Below are 15,586 nucleotides of genomic sequence, written 5' to 3'. Positions count from 1 at the left end.
GCTCAGTCATTCAAGACGGGTGCTGCAGCTGTAACCTCACCCCCGTCAGCCTCCGCACACCCCCCCCACCAACCCTTGGCCCATACATAGCTGTAGTTGGAGTGTGGGAGCATGTGAAAGGGGAGGAGGAGGTCACATGAGTGAGGCTGGGGTGGTAATGGGGAAAGGCCACTGAAATAAGCTGAGTTTCACTTTTGTCAAACACACTTTGGAGGTCAGGGTTCCTTACTGTAGGTGTGAAGGTTAGAAAGAGTTGGTATTTTCTTCACTTATCAAATGGCTGTTATCTAGAAATGCTCCTCGCATCTTAATGGTGAGCAATGTCCCACCACCCACCGAAGCTGGTTTATGCTATGGAAGGCATAAACACACTGAATCAAACAGAGTGATTGGTCAGGTTTCGATCATTGCACTTCTTCTGGGGTGGCTGTAGCTCAGGTGGCAGAGCAGGACAGCTACTAATCAGAAGGTAGGTGGTTTGATCCCAGGCTGCCTCCTGGCTGCATGCCAAATATCCTTGGGCAAGACACTTCACCCGTTGCCTACTGGTGGTGGTCAGAGGGCCCGGTGGCGCCAGTGTCCGGCAGCCTCGCCTCTGTCAGTGCGCCCCGGGGTGGCTGTGGCTACAATGTAGCTTGCCATCACCAGTGTGTGAATGTGTGTGTGAATGGGTGAATGACTGAATGTAGTGTAAAGCGCTTTGGGGTCCTTAGGGACTAGAAAAGCGCTATACAAATGCAGGCCATTTACCATTTCTTTGATCTACACCAGGGGTGTCAAACATAATGCCTGGGGGCCAGAACAGGCCCCCCAAAGACTGTAACTGGCCCGCAGTGTGGCTTTGGAAAATGTGAAGGAGAAGACAATTGATAAACTTTTCACTGTATTTTAACAACTCCTGTATCTTTTCCTGCCGATGAAGATCCTCCTCCATGGCCATTCATACTAACCAAAGTAATTAAGTAATAGATTTTAAAAAATTAAATTACAGAATGTTCCCATTTTTTCCCTTTTCAATAACTACTGTAGAAATGTATGATTTCTACGGTGGGTTCGCAGTATAGGACTGTGTGCACAATGAGCCAACAGAACATTTTCTGTAATTCTACACTTTTATTTCGTGCAGTTTATGTGCAACACAGTATTTCTTCATCATGTAGAAAAAAATACAAAACTTTTCCCTGATTTGTGGATGGCATGATGAACTGTGTTCCAATGTATGGAACTGTTCCTGAGCCCATGCATTGATGTCCATGACAGAGTAACACCTGCTTTTATTGCAGTGTCGTGTTGGGCTGCAAAGATCACAACCATCTAATATTGATTTCCAGCTTTTACCCTTATGTACAGATATTTCGGTAGACAAATAATTTCAAATATTCATGTCAATACATTTTCCAGGTCTTTGTATCCTATTATAGATGTTTTCCACAAGTCTAATTTTCTCTTCTTGTCTTGGAGCCAGTGGTTTGCAGTCTGACAGTGATGCGCCTATCTCTTCCTAATGACTATTTTCTTAAGTCATCAGATTGTTGATTTGGTCACTTCTAAACTTTTTTGCTATCTTTATGATCTTGTTTTTGTTTTGCTCTTCAGCAAAACAATGCAAATGCAAACTTAACACTTGGAATTAACTCTATATTCTTTATCGGCTTATTATTTCATGAAATAACAAGGGTACAGGTCTCACCTGGCCATGAAATGATGATGAAAATTTGCACTTCAGTCATATTTCAGGTAAAATGGTGTACAGAGGAAAACCTACAACAACTGTGTCACTGTCTAGAAACTTAAAGACCCAAGAGTCCAAAAAATGAGGGTAGTTCAAATATGCTGTGCATGTATTTAAGGGAGTGTGTTAATATTTTCTGTGACAGCCCAATCTTCATGATTTCTCTGAAGACCGAAGGGAGAAAGATTCTCACGTATGTTTTGAGATGTTGTTGGTACCAGTGCTGCCCCACACCACAGACATCTGAAACCCTTGACTCAAAACTGATATGATAATTATCAGATGCTGAATCTTTGATGGGAATACTGAGCGATGGAATGTTGAGGAAGAAAATCGATGCCACCTGTGACTTAGAGAATCCATCATAGCTATAACACCGGCATCTTTCCAAGAGAGAGGAGCATCCCAGAATGCAGCTCTTTCTGTGGGATGGCCCACCCATCTTTGACTGGCAACTGACAGTTCACAGCTGCTCTTTCAATGTCACCATGTCTGTGAACCACAGCACAGAAAGGACATATCCAGCTATCCAATTCAACCATCCCAGACTCCTTAGGCTTGCATGCGTGCTTTCCTAGGTCCCCTCTCATTTTTGCACTCTAATTCGCCTGCTGTTGTATTGTAGAGGAGGGTCACCGTGCCCTTGCCCTGAATTGAAACCACTTCTCATGTTTCTCAGCTGTCCCCTGCCTGTCCTTCAACAAGTCAGATGTTACCAAATTAGTGCAGGTTTCTTCTATCTCTCCACATACCAATCTGTCCCTGTTAACTAGAGCAGCTACTTTTGTCTGTGCAGAATATTTAGGTACTTTGTAAGTGGCTGGGGTTGTTTTGTTGTTTGTTTTTTCCCTCAGGTAAAAAAAATATATTTTTGGCATATATAATATATATATATGTGTGTGGGGGTGTGTTAGTAAAACTTAGAACAGGTTTTAGCATTTAATTTTCAGGAGGAAGCAGTATGAGCAGACCCTAGCTGCTTCTACACACAGCTACTGGATAATACTGGTCTACAGCAGTTATGCAACAGGGCGGTTACATCACATAAGCTGCCTTCTACAAACGGTGCTCATGGAGTTCCTCCAGCGTCACAACAAGTTGGAATCACCATCATATTACAGAAATAGTCACCTATTGTGTTTGGGCACATGCTAACCAAAGGGAAGTATGTTTCTAGTCCAAAATTATAGTTATGAGAATTTCAAGATGTTTTATGATTTGGGCTCACCGGTTATGGCTGCTTACATTTCTCTGGAATTTTGGTGTTTTGTTCTTTCAATACGTCCAAACAAGTGAGCATTAATCTGCAGGCTCGCACACACTTTTGAAACAGCGTGAGCCTTTGAAAGGAATCTGTGCTGGCTGCACTGACCCATGTCAGAACAGCACAGTGTCAAGCTGCAGCTGCGTGTAATGCTACACTCTCAGTATTGGTGAGGCAAATTGTGTCACTTGGTCTAGGAATGGGAAATGGGTCATTTTAATTCCAGTGTCGACGCTTATCTGCAGTTCATTCATAATAAAACAGTTTCAAGAAATCATGATTGGAAAAGTAACTTCTGATGCTTTGCAACCAAATACAATGATGGAGCAAGCAGCTAAAAATAGCACCTTTATGGCAGGCTATATATAAAGCTTCTTTCACACATTAACCTCAGCACCTGTCTGGACAGAACCAGCAGGCTCATGCCCACAGTATGAGCTGCATGTAATATGTAATGTGTTTGTTCTTAATTACTTAATTTCCAGATATCTACATTGTTACGAATGTGTTTTATACTATACTTTCCTGACTTCACAAAAGAAAACCCAAATTGCACCATTTTTAAAAAATAATTATTTTGATTGACGATTATGCAAATTATCAACTGGAAAAATTAGATTTTATGGAAGCCAGGTTTGAGGTATCGCAGTTGTTGCAGCGCTTGGTTTCTGGTTGGCCTTTCTTCATTTAAATTCTAACCACTTGCGTCACGTGCATGGGTGAGGCTATAATTATACCAGGTTTGCTGGGTCTATCCTGGTAGAGCAGCATGTGTACACCCAGAACCCTGATTCAATTTCATTGAGTCAGTTGTCTGTCCATCACAGACAGGACTCGAGGTCCCTTTGCTTTGGCTAAACACCCCAAACACTGACTGCAATAAGCAGTATGAATAAGTGTACCAAACGTCCATGGAAGTGGGCGAAGCGAGAGAGTTATTCCATTTGCTCACCAAAGCATTTACAACTGAGTCTTCCAGGTTCTGTTCTAAACAAATGAGCCTGTCAGTAGGATCCCAGAACCTTCCAGTACAATTCGTGACCATGGACCTTTGCATGTTTAATGATCCCAAATGAAAGAGTGTGCTGTCCAACATGAATCCACACCTAGTCCAGGACCATCGTGGAGGAGGTATGTCCTTTCTACCTTTTGTTTTCACAAAAGAGAGGTAAGTAGGGAAGCCATGTGCTTTATTTCAAAGATGGGTCATAGGTTGGGTCTAGAGAATAAAACCTTAAATCTGCATTTGCTCTACTGACCACCAAGGTACTCGTGCCAAAAGAAGTCCACCTGTACTAAAATTCTTAAATGCAGTCATTAGTTTCAAGCCTTACTAAATACAGTGGCACAAAGGTGGTTCACTTCCTACCAGGGTATACACTCATGACGTGATGTATGTCATATGTATGGCATCTTATCTTGATGACCTTGTAGTACCATATCACCCTATTAGAGCACTTCGCTCTCGCACTGCAGGCCTACTTGTTGTTCCTAGAGTATTTAAAAGTAGAATGGGAGGCAGAGCCTTCAGTTTTCAGGCCCCTCTTCTGTGGAACCAGCTTCCAGTTTGGATTCAGGAGACAGACACTATCTCTACTTTTAAGATTAGGCTTCAAACTTTCCTTTTTGCTAAAGCATATAGTTAGGGCTGGACCAGGTGACCCTGAATCCTCCCTTAGTTATGCTGCAATAGACGTAGGCTGCCGGGGATTCCCATGATGCATTGAGTTTTTCCTTTCCAGTCAACTTTCTCACTCACTATGTGTTAATAGACCTCTCTGCATTGAATCATATCTGTTATTAACCTCTGTCTCTCTTCCACAGCATGTCTTTATCCTGTCTTCCTTCTCTCAGCCCAACCAGTCGCAGCAGATGGCCCCGCCCCTCCCTGAGCCTGGTTCTGCCGGAGGTTTCTTCCTGTTAAAAGGGAGTTTTTCCTTCCCACTGTCACTAAAGTGCTTGCTCATAGGGGGTCATATGATTGTTGGGTTTTTCTCTGTATCTATGAAGCGCCTTGAGGCGACTTTTGTTGTGATTTGGCGCTATATAAATAAAATTGAATTGAATGTCCAGCTTAATGTCTCCTATTGTCATGTGTGGCTGCGTGCAGGCAGGCGTGGAGGACCCAAAGTGCAGACACACAGAGCAAAAAGGTGAACTCAAATGCAACTTTAATGGTGGATGGCAAAGAAAAAACAGAAAACTGGCTGAACTGGGAATACAGAAACTTAAACTGGCAGGCAGATGGACAGAACCCACAGCGTGGGATGAGGGAGATCACAACACCGACAAAGGAAAACACAGGGCTTAAATACACAAAGGGAGCAATCAGGGAATGGGAAAGAGGAGGGAAACACGACTGGGACAAATCAGACCTAACGAGACAAGGGAAGCAAAACCAGATACTTTGACATGAGACGCGGACTTTCAAAGTAAAACAGAAAAAAATAACACAGATGCGGACATGCCAAGGGGATACAGCAGACAGGGGAGAAAGAGCAACTAAGGAACACAGAACAGAAACCAGAAGGCAGAACTCTCACAAACAAACGAAAAGGCTATAAATGATAAATAAAGGCAAAATTAAAGTACAATAGTAAAGAAAACTCAAAACTCTGGGTCAACGACCAAGGTCTCCTAACACCTATGCTGAACACATAACTTGGTCAGTAGCAGATTACTTGGGTATGATGAACTTTGTAGTATAGGGCCCTGTTGTCTGGTATTAAAATGCTAAGCTGGCAAATGCTGAGCTCCAGGTTTCACAAATGATACCTTCCAAATGTGGCAAAGTGGCATCCATCCTTATGCATCTTCCTCGCGTCTCATTGTATGGAATGTCGTCGCCTATCTTTTGTTTGCCAGGTGTTTCCACTCCCTCTGATTGCCCCTCTTGTTTCTGGGTGTGATATATAAAACTTCAAATTTCTCTTTGACCTTTGTCACTGTGTCTGTGTTCCTTGCCTGTCTGATCTCCCTGTGTGCGTCGAGCCTTAGAGAGAGATTTGGCTTTTATTTTTGTTGGAATTTTTATTTTCTGTTTGTTTTTCCTTTGGGAGCCCCACCAAAGGCCCTTTTCCCTTACAATGCTAGTAACAGATGCCACGTTGCACAGCCAGAGATCCTATTGCCATGGTAACTTATGCTGCAAACCAGATTAGAGGTGAAAAGGTGAAATCACTTCTACTGACCAGCCAAGTCCCTGGAAAACAGTGTCACCATTCCTGGAAGATCTCTGAGACCTGGGCAGATAGGTGGGTCTAAAGTTGTTGTTGTTTTTTTAATAGTGTCTGTGTCAGGGTCTATGCTAGCAGACCATGTGGAGAGAGGAGGAGGACCCAAATGCAGACACTTGGAACAAAACTATAATTTAACAAAGAGCAAGGTTAATCAGGCCCAGTTGTGTCTCCCACCTGTGTGTGATTTCCCAGTGTCCCTCTGTGTATTTATAGTGTGTGTCTGCCTGTGTTCCTCGTTGCGTCGTCTGTGTTACTCCGTGTACTCTGCATTACTCTGTGTTCGTCTCCTAGAAACTGTCTGTGAACCTCTCCGTGAATCCACTGTGTGCTCTCCCTGCTGTCCTCCTTTCGTGTTCAGGTTTGCCATTTTATAGGTTAGTTTCTCCCAGTTTAGTTTCTGTTTTGCCATCCCCTCTTTGTCATTTATAATAAACCACCATCGCATCTCAGTAAGTGCTGCATTCGAGTCCTCTTTCCCACACATCACACGACACAGAGGACAGAGACACAAAGGGAACTTAAATGGACGAGATTACACATGACAAACAGGGGAGACGACAGGATACAAAGACACTGAAACTGTCACGGTTTGCCGGGGCAAGCCGTGTGGAATATGAAATAGGACCCAAAATGCGGCAGCTCTGGTGCAGATGAGTGTTTATTTACAGGGGTGTGAGTACAAACAGCGGTGGCGACAAAACATGAAACCGGAAACCTAAACTGGGTAAACTAATAAGACAAACCAGAATGAGGATGCAGGGAGGTCCGGAGAAATACATACGGGGAGACGCAGGGAGACCGAGGGGAAACAACACAGACGAACCAGCGATTACCAAGACAGAAAATACAACTTAAATACACTCAGAGAACACAGGGAGATTACACACAGGTGGGAGACACAGCTGGGAGTGATTAACATGACGAGACCAGGGAGGCAAACTGAAAACACTCACATAAGACGCAGACCTTCACAATAAAACAGGAACACACGGGGGGGGAACAGGGTAAACACCAATTAGAGAACAGAACCAAAATCGCGAAGAGAAAACACAAAACGCTGGGTCAAAAGGACCCAGGATCATGACAGTACCCCCCCTCAAAGGCTGGCCCCAGACAGCCCAACAAGAAACAAAACAGCCAGAAAAAACAGAAAACAACCCGACCAGGGCGGGCGGCGGGGGCCCAGGAAGGAGGGCTCGAAGCAAAACAAAACCGGAGCACCGGAAGGCCAAAAGACAAAAACAAAAAACGAGTCCAAAACCAAAAGAAACGAAGCACACCAGAACACAGGAAAAAACAGAGTCCAAAACAGAAGAGTTCAGGGGGCCGACGGCACAGGAGTCCAAAACAGTTCAGGGGGCCGGCCAGGGGGCCAACAGCACAGGAGTCCAAAACAGTTCAGGGGGCCGGCCAGGGGGCCAACAGCACAGGAGTCCAAAACAGTTCAGGGGGCCGGCCAGGGGGCAGACAGCACAGGAGTCCAAACAGTTCAGGGGGCCGACCATACGGACGGCAACGGCGGCGACGTGGACACAATTCGGGGGACCGACCGTGCGGACGGCAACGGCGGCGACGTGGACACAGTTCGGGGGGCCAACCGTGCGGACGGCAATGGCGGCCACTCAGGCGATGGCGGTCCGGGGGCCGGCCGTGCGGAAGGCAACGGCGGCCACTCAGGCGATGGCGGTCCGGGGGCCGGCCGTGCGGAAGGCAACGGCGGCCACTCAGGCGAGGCTGCAGAGGCTGGACTAGGCGAAGCACAGGCTGAAGCCGGACCAGGCGAAGCACAGGCAGAGGCCGGACCAGGCGAAGCACAGGCAGAGGCCGGGCCAGGCGAGGCTGAAGACACGGAGGCCGGGCCAGGCGAGGCTGAAGACACGGAGGCTGGGCCAGGCGAGGCTGAAGACACGGAGGCTGGGCCAGGCGAGGCTGAAGACACGGAGGCTGGACCAGGTGAGGCTGAAGGCCCTGGAGCTGCAGCAGGCGAGGATGATGATGGAGCTACAGCAGGCGGCTGGACGGGCTGAACGGGCCCCTCGGACCCTCCAGCGGAGGCAGGAGGCTGAACGGGCCCCTCGGACCCTCCAGCGGAGGCAGGAGGCTGAACGGGCCCCTCGGACCCCCCAGCGGAGGCAGGAGACGAAGGCCGGAACGGTCCCTCGGACCCTCCAGCGGAGACAGGAGACAAAGGCCGGAGCGGTCCCTCGGACCCCCCAGCGGAGACTAGAGACGAAGGCCGGAGCGGTCCTACGGACCCTCCAGCAGAAGTCACCACTAAGCCAGCAGTCATGGAGTCCTCTGGCAAACACGAAGGCAACTGGCGATGCACTGAGCACTGGCTCTGCCCAGGCAACGCTGACATGGTGCAGTTCTCAGGTGGCTGCATAAACTTCAGGGGTCCAGAATCAGCCGGGGACTGAGACCTAGCCTCTGGGGAAGCCCTGGAGCGGCAAACTGTGCCAATGGCGGCTGAACCATGAAAAGCACCTTGAGGTGAAATTAGACTTTCTCCCTGCATGGAGTGAATGAGTGAAACCGGTGATACTGGAGCCAGAGCTACGGGTAGCGGGGGCACTGGAGCTACTGGGGCCTTCGCTACAGGCGGCACTGGAGCTACTGGGGCCTGCGCTACAGGCGGCACTGGAGCTACTGGGGCCTTCGCTACAGGCGGCACTGGAGCTACTGGGGCCTGCGCTACAGGCGGCACTGGAGCTACTGGGGCCTGCGCTACAGGCGGCACTGGAGACTGAACTGAGGGTGGCACTGGAGACTGAACTGAGGGCGGCACTGGAGACTGAACTGAGGGGGGCACTGGAGACTGAACTGAGGGGGACACTGGAGACTGGACTGAGGGTGGCACTGGAGACTGAACTGAGGGCGGCACTGGAGACTGAACTGAGGGGGGCACTGGAGACTGAACTGAGGGTGGCACTGGAGACTGGACTGAGGGTGGCACTGGAGACTGAACTGAGGGCGGCACTGGAGACTGAACTGAGGGCGGCACTGGAGACTGAACTGAGGGGGACACTGGAGACTGAACTGAAGGGGACACTGGAGACTGAACTGAAGGGGACACTGGAGACTGAACTGAAGGAGGCACAGGAGACTGAACTGAAGGAGGCACAGGAGACTGAACTGAAGGAGGCACAGGAGACTGAGCTGAGAGGAGCACTGGCTGCGGAGGAGCTAACCGAGCTGAGAGTGGCTGCGGGGGAGCTAACCGAGCTGAGAGTGGCTGCGGGGGAGCTAACCGAGCTGAGAGTGGCTGCGGGGGAGCTAACTTAGCTGCCGGTAGCTGCACAGGCGATAAGCAGCTCGCGTTGACATCCGCCACACAAAACGCAGCCCCTGAATGAACAGTCATGCAGTCCGAAAATGAAAAAGAGTCCTCACTCACCACAGCCGGCGATTTAGAAGCCCGAACGTCCGGCTGTGGGGTGGCGCGCTTGCGGCGCGATCGGCGTTTCCTCCCCGCAGACGGCTCCGACGGGCCGGGCAAGATCACATCCGGCAAGTCGGGCAGCGAGGCAGGAGTGGCTGAGAGAAGGTGCGGTGTGAGCCGGAGAAAAGCCTGCATGGTCGGAGGAAGCGACTGCAGAAGCCATGGCAGGCCAGAAAAGAGCCGTTGTAGCCGACCTTCCACGGCACGACGAAGCTCCTCTGGAGGGTTCTCCAGCCATAGCCCGAGGAGAATCTCCACATTGTACGCAATGTCGTCCTGGAGCTCCTCGGACGAATTCACTGCCGCTGGGTCCATGGTGGCTGGTTCGTACTGTCACGGTTTGCCGGGGCAAGCCGTGTGGAATATGAAATAGGACCCAAAATGCGGCAGCTCTGGTGCAGATGAGTGTTTATTTACAGGGGTGTGAGTACAAACAGCGGTGGCGACAAAACATGAAACCGGAAACCTAAACTGGGTAAACTAATAAGACAAACCAGAATGAGGATGCAGGGAGGTCCGGAGAAATACATACGGGGAGACGCAGGGAGACCGAGGGGAAACAACACAGACGAACCAGCGATTACCAAGACAGAAAATACAACTTAAATACACTCAGAGAACACAGGGAGATTACACACAGGTGGGAGACACAGCTGGGAGTGATTAACATGACGAGACCAGGGAGGCAAACTGAAAACACTCACATAAGACGCAGACCTTCACAATAAAACAGGAACACACGGGGGGGAACAGGGTAAACACCAATTAGAGAACAGAACCAAAATCGCGAAGAGAAAACACAAAACGCTGGGTCAAAAGGACCCAGGATCATGACAGAAACATACAAAGCGCGAGGGAGACTGATACACAGGGGACTTGACAGACTCACACACTGAAGACACACCATAACCAACATAGTGGGGAAGACACAGACGCGGGACGAACCTAGACAGACGAGAACTAAATAGGGAAGCAGATATAATATAATAATTATATAATAACTAAAACACAAAATAGATTAGACAGATTACTGTTCCAAACTTAAAGATAAAAGTGCATTTACCGGACTTGTTTTGTCAGCTCTTGCTTTTCAAAGACAGTGAGGAGCAAAGTACAATAGAAGTGCTTTTTCTGATGAAGAGTTAAACTGTAAACAGCAGCGTGGTGAATAAGGATCTGTGTCCACGAATCCTCAACAGCAGAGATGGGCAGTAACGCGTAATCTGATTACTTTTTCAGGTAGCGAGTAAAGTAAGGGATTACTATTGCGAAAACGGTAATTAGATTACCGTTACTTTCCCGTAGTAACGCTGCGTTACTGCGTTACTAAAACCGTGATTTTTTTGCAAGAATGTCTCACGACAGTGACGTAAGCGAGTGCGACGTTCGTGACAACAGCTGTGTGCAGATCAACAATGGATCATATATCGAGTGCGGGAGAGAGTGTGAGCGTGCAGCGTTTAAAGCGTGGAAGTACTGACATTACTTTGAGTTTGATTCCATAAAAAGTGACAAAAACATTAGTGTCCGCTGTGCGTGGGAAGAAAACTTCTTTTTACAGCGAAAAAAACCCCTAAACTTCCAAGCAAGCACCGAGTGCGCAACGACGTAATGGGAAACTCACAGAGAAACCCGCGGATTCTTCAACTGACCGCGGCACACCTGCACCAGGGTAAACCTCCGCCTACCCCACTCCTGCTTTACAGGTGAAAATAGAGCAACAGGACCGCTGAGTCTTTGATGTTATTTATTTTCTGCTGTGTTTTACTTGCATCTATTTGAAAGACTGAGTGTAAACACACAAAAAAAAAATTATTTTATGTGCTGAAATGTGCAGAAAATAAGTTTAAATGTTAAACAAATTTCTTCCAGTCAGAGAATGTTGCATATAATAAAATTTTTGCTTGATGCATAAAGTTAAAAGATTAAAACTAATAAAACAAGTTTTAAAAAGATAATTTTCCATCTGATTACATTTTGTATGATGGATTATGCAGAAAAAGTAGAATTGGGCTGAAAGATCTATCGCTTTATCACCTCTTCAGGTTGTAAATCGTGTTTTTAAAAAGTAACTAAGTAATTAATTACTTTTGAAAATAAGTAATCAGTAAAGTAACGGGATTACTTTTTGGGGGGAGTAATCGGTAATTAGTTACTGATTACTTTTTTCAAGTAACTTAACCAACACTGCTCAACAGTGACAACACTTAAACATCATAGTTTCAAAATCCTTAATGCACACCTTTTTCTCCACTGTGTTCAAATGCTCTTAACTGTTTAAGTAGAGGAAAAAGTCATATTTCAGATATATTTCACGGCCATTAAACGTTAAACATGGCTCTCAAAACGAGGTCATGGTTACTTCTGGAGCAAAAACCTCTGCTTGTGCGCACATAACCTAAATTGCATCAAATAAGACAATAATAAGACAAATGACTACAAAGTGACACCAGAGGCTGGAGAGGAGCAAGCATAAAGTGACACGTTGTGTGCACACACTTTCTCTTGGTACCACTCTTCACATACCAGTGTGTCAAAGTCCTGAATGCAGCCTGCATGCTAGTCCATCAAGTTCCATCTGAGCTTTAAATAAAATACACTCAGCTTTTCCTTGGATTTTCAGAGTTGCTCAGTTCATACAGGAACTGCAGCAGTCGGGGTTAATGTGTCGCTGTGTTGCTCCTCCATCTCAGCCATTGAGACTAGTCGCAATTTATTCTGAGGAAAACAAGAGACACAAAAAGATATTTTAAAAAGTTTATATTTTTATTCTTTTTTTTACCTTGAACATAAACAACAGCAACAAAAAACAAAGGATTATGGCTGTGCGATATGACGATATATATCGAATGACGATATAAAAATGTGTATTGTTTCATATTATACACTATCGTTTGTTTCGTGATGTTGCAAAATAAACTGTTTACGGCAATATTTTTTCATGGTTTTGATGGTCACTGTAGTGGCTATATTAATTTCTTAAACTTCTATCTATCTCTTATACTTAAAATAACCACGCTATGAATGAACAAGCGACTGTTTCATACTTTTGTTACCAACAATGACGGTAAAACCATCGTGTGGCTCCGCCGTCCGCTTGTTCATTTTTCACATAAACCTTTCACAAGAAAGCTCAAGATCCTGCTGAGACTTTTCAAAGTAAACTGAAATGATATACATTATTCTCAAACTTCAAATTTCAGAATATGCATCAAACAAATGACCTCAAATTAAAACATGAAGTAACTATAAATTGGCGCTTATAGTCACCATGCGCATGAAGGCACAGAGAATACCAGCATGGCCAGCGAGGATGAGGCAGAACCAGGTAGCTCCAAACAGAAGAACCAGTCAAAACAAGTCGAGTTATTGCTAAACGAGGGGCTACTACCTCTGTAGCATGGACATGGTTTGGTTATGAAAAGCCTGCCATCCATGGATTCTGTCAGTGTTTTGATCTGTTCACCATCAACATTGCGTGCAGCAGCAACCACAGCCTCCCAGACACTGTTCAGAGAGGTGTACTGTTTTCCCTCCTTGTAAATCTCACATTTGATGATGGACCACAGGTTCTCAATGGGTTCAGATCAGGTGAACAAGGAGGCCATGTCATTAGTTTTTCTTCTTTTATACCCTTTCTTGCCAGCCACGCTGTGGAGTACTTGGACGCGTGTGATGGAGCATTGTCCTGCATGAAAATCATGTTTTTCTTGAAGGATGCAGACTTCTTCCTGTACCACTGCTTGAAGAAGGTGTCTTCCAGAAACTGGCAGTAGGACTGGGAGTTGAGCTTGACTCCATCCTCAACCCGAAAAGGCCCCACAAGCTCATCTTTGATGATACCAACCCAAACCAGTACTCCACCTCCACCTTGCTGGCGTCTGAGTCGGACTGGAGCTCTCTGCCCTTTACCAATCCAGCCACGGGCCCATCCATCTGGCCCATCAAGACTCACTCTCATTTCATCAGTCCATAAAACCTTAGAAAAACCAGTCTTGAGATATTTCTTGGCCCAGTCTTGACGTTTCAGCTTGTGTGTCTTGTTCAGTGGTGGTCGTCTTTCAGCCTTTCTTACCTTGGCCATGTCTCTGAGTATTGCACACCTTGTGCTTTTGGGCACTCCAGTGATGTTGCAGCTCTGAAATATGGCCAAACTGGTGGCAAGTGGGATGTTGGCAGCTGCACGCTTGACTTTTCTCAGTTCATGGGCAGTTATTTTGCGCCTTGGTTTTTCCACACGCTTCTTGCGACCCTGTTGACTATTTTGAATGAAATGCTTGATTGTTCGATGATCACGCTTCAGAAGCTTTGCAATTTTGAGACTGCTGCATCCCTCTGCAAGATATCTCACTATTTTTGACTTTTCTGAGCCTGTCAAGTCCTTCTTTTGACCCATTTTGCCAAAGGAAAGGACGTTGCCTAATAATTATGCACACCTGATATAGGGTGTTGATGTCATTAGACCACACCCCTTCTCATTACAGAGATACATCACCTAATATGCTTAATTGGTAGTAGGCTTTCGAGCCTATACAGCTTGGAGTAAGACAACATGCATGAAGAAGATGATGTGGACAAAATACTCATTTGCCTAATAATTCTGCACTCCCTGTACATTAAGAAGCCCCCAAATGCCTTCATGCTGTTCCTTAAAGAGCAGAGGCCAAAGGTGAAAGCAGAACTAAGTATTAGTGACAGTGCAGCTGTGGGAGAGAGAGTAAGTGTAACTCTGAATATATTTATGCATCTGTTAATGCTCTATCATCTTGTTTGTGCATGTGCACCAGCTGTCCTGTAGTTATGTGTAGTAGCAGTGTGGCTGTGTATTTATACGAGCTGACAGTGTGTTCTTGTGATCTTCTATCCACAGTGGAGGTCGCTCTCAAAGAAGGAGCAGAAAAAATATTTTGACGAGGCGGAAACACAAAGATGTCATCACGCCACAGAACATCCGAATTGGTCAACCAAAGAGAACTATGTATGTCCAAAGTGCCAACATACAGTTCATCCATGTGCCTTTCACTGCACTGAATGATGAAACAGTCACTGCAGAGAGTTTGTATCAGCTCAGGAAAATTCTGATGTGTTTGTTTTTAGGGCAAAAAGAGGAAGAGGGTCAGAGATCGTAACTGCACCAAAGGTGAGAGAATATTCCGGGGAATCGTTTTCATGTCAAATGTGATGAAAAAAGTCAAAAATCTATTAGAAAAAAAACCCGTAGTGTTTTTGTTTGTGTCTTCTGAACCTGAAGAGGACGCTCAGCAGGCCAAAACACGTTGTGTGAGGCCAGGTCAAGCAGAGCCGTCTTCTTCAGCTATAAAGGAACCACATCAGCTGGATAGAGTCTGGGTGTGCCAGCCACAGACACGTGTTAACACCCTAACCATTCAGGACACAGTACTGGTGCAAATGCCAAACACACTGAACCCAGTCAGTGTGCCTGTGTGCAATGTGCCACAACTTTATTAGTCCCTCCTGTAATAAAGTGAATTATTATTTGCAAGATGATTTGTTCCACAATGGATTGTGTTGCTGCACAGACATTTTAGAGTGGAACACAAGTAAGTCAGGGTTGGGCCAGATCGTTAGGCTGTATGTTATTGTTGTACGTGGCAGAAAATGTTGTTAGGGAAGACACTGATTTAACTCCACAGTAATTGGAAAGGCTTAAGTTTGCAGTGCTGTTGAACTGTTGAAGTAAGATGTTTTCCTCAAGGCACTTACACCAGTCACCCAATAACAATGAAACCATGGACGGGTGACATTTCTAAAATTGATAAACTTGTTCAAATACAATGTTAAAATGCTGGAACATAACAACTGAGCTCATAGCATTGAGACAGGGTCCAAACATAAAAGTTATAAACTGATCCCCACGTCACTGAGTGAAATAAGGGTTTGATCCCCTA

General features: G+C 46.1%; 1 long non-coding RNA gene across 2 annotated transcripts; it reads left to right on the top strand.

Moving 5' to 3' along the window:
- Positions 1-154: 154 nt before the first annotated feature.
- LOC146699689 (uncharacterized) lies at positions 155-15,185 on the top strand. Of its 2 annotated transcripts, none has more exons than XR_014922445.1 (4): positions 155-469; positions 14,548-14,655; positions 14,775-14,817; positions 14,929-15,185. It is a non-coding gene; the product is annotated as an uncharacterized LOC146699689 (long non-coding RNA). The 2 variants fall into 2 exon arrangements; XR_014922444.1 differs by lacking the exon at positions 155-469 and adding an exon at positions 527-4,127.
- Positions 15,186-15,586: the final 401 nt, after the last annotated feature.

Source organism: Copadichromis virginalis, linkage group LG10 (genome assembly GCF_057382275.1).
Source record: "Copadichromis virginalis isolate Kocher_CV1m ecotype Utaka linkage group LG10, C_Virginalis_male_GT1.1, whole genome shotgun sequence".
NCBI classification, from domain to species: domain Eukaryota; kingdom Metazoa; phylum Chordata; class Actinopteri; order Cichliformes; family Cichlidae; genus Copadichromis; species Copadichromis virginalis.
This window is presented reverse-complemented; position numbering and strand designations above follow the sequence as displayed.